This window comes from Octodon degus, unplaced genomic scaffold (genome assembly GCF_000260255.1).
Source record: "Octodon degus isolate 3935 unplaced genomic scaffold, OctDeg1.0 scaffold00104, whole genome shotgun sequence".
Lineage (NCBI taxonomy): Eukaryota > Metazoa > Chordata > Mammalia > Rodentia > Octodontidae > Octodon > Octodon degus.
The window spans coordinates 2,620,510-2,621,403 of NW_004524680.1; positions in this window are offsets into that span (position 1 = coordinate 2,620,510).

Below are 894 nucleotides of genomic sequence, written 5' to 3' on the forward strand. Positions count from 1 at the left end.
CACACACACACACACACAAATAAATAAAAATTAAATAAATAAATAAATAAAACCTGCAAACACGTGGGCAATGTCAGCAAACACTGGAGTAAAACAAGAACAACAAAACATCTATGATAACTAAACGATGAGGTATCAAGAACATGTGAAACCTATGAAAATAATCGCATGCTGTTCTAATGTGGGCAACAACACGGACAGAGGCCCACAGGCCTCTTGAACAGGTGCATAGAGCAGCTTGTCACGATGGGGAGGTATATACACTAAGGGGGCCTAGTATCCTCCAAGGCATATTAAAGGAAGAATTGAGAAACTGTCACTGATAGACAACAGAGCAGTTGCAACACACACAGCCAAGCTAACCAATCAACATGGAGAGAGTTTAAGAACACAACATTGACGGATAAAAATCAAAAGGTTGTGAGAATATGAGGGCAAGGAGAGATGAGGAGGGGAAGTGGAAGTCAAAAGATTTAAGATGTATCGTGTATATGTATCAACACAGCAAATTTATTTATTTATTTATTTATTTATTCGTTTATTTATTTATTTATTTATTGTACTGGTAATCAAATCCAGAGCCTCAGGTGCCAGGAAGGGCCGGGCACCTGAGCTACATTCCTTTTTTTTTTTTTTTAGCTACATTCCTGGTCTCCATGTTTTCTACTTTCTTTCTTTCTTTCTTTCTTTCTTGACAACCAGAAGTGTTTGGTTGCAGAAACGTGGCCAGCACTCCAATCATGTTGCCGAAGCTGAGGAAGGACCAGGGCCCTCTGACCAGGTTGGGCAGGCGTGACAGGAAAGGAAAGAAGAAGTGTCTGCCCCTGGGCCTCAGAGCGTCAAGAGGGTGTTGGGGGCCAGGCTGCAGGTGAGGCCTGTGCCATCTGGCTCCAC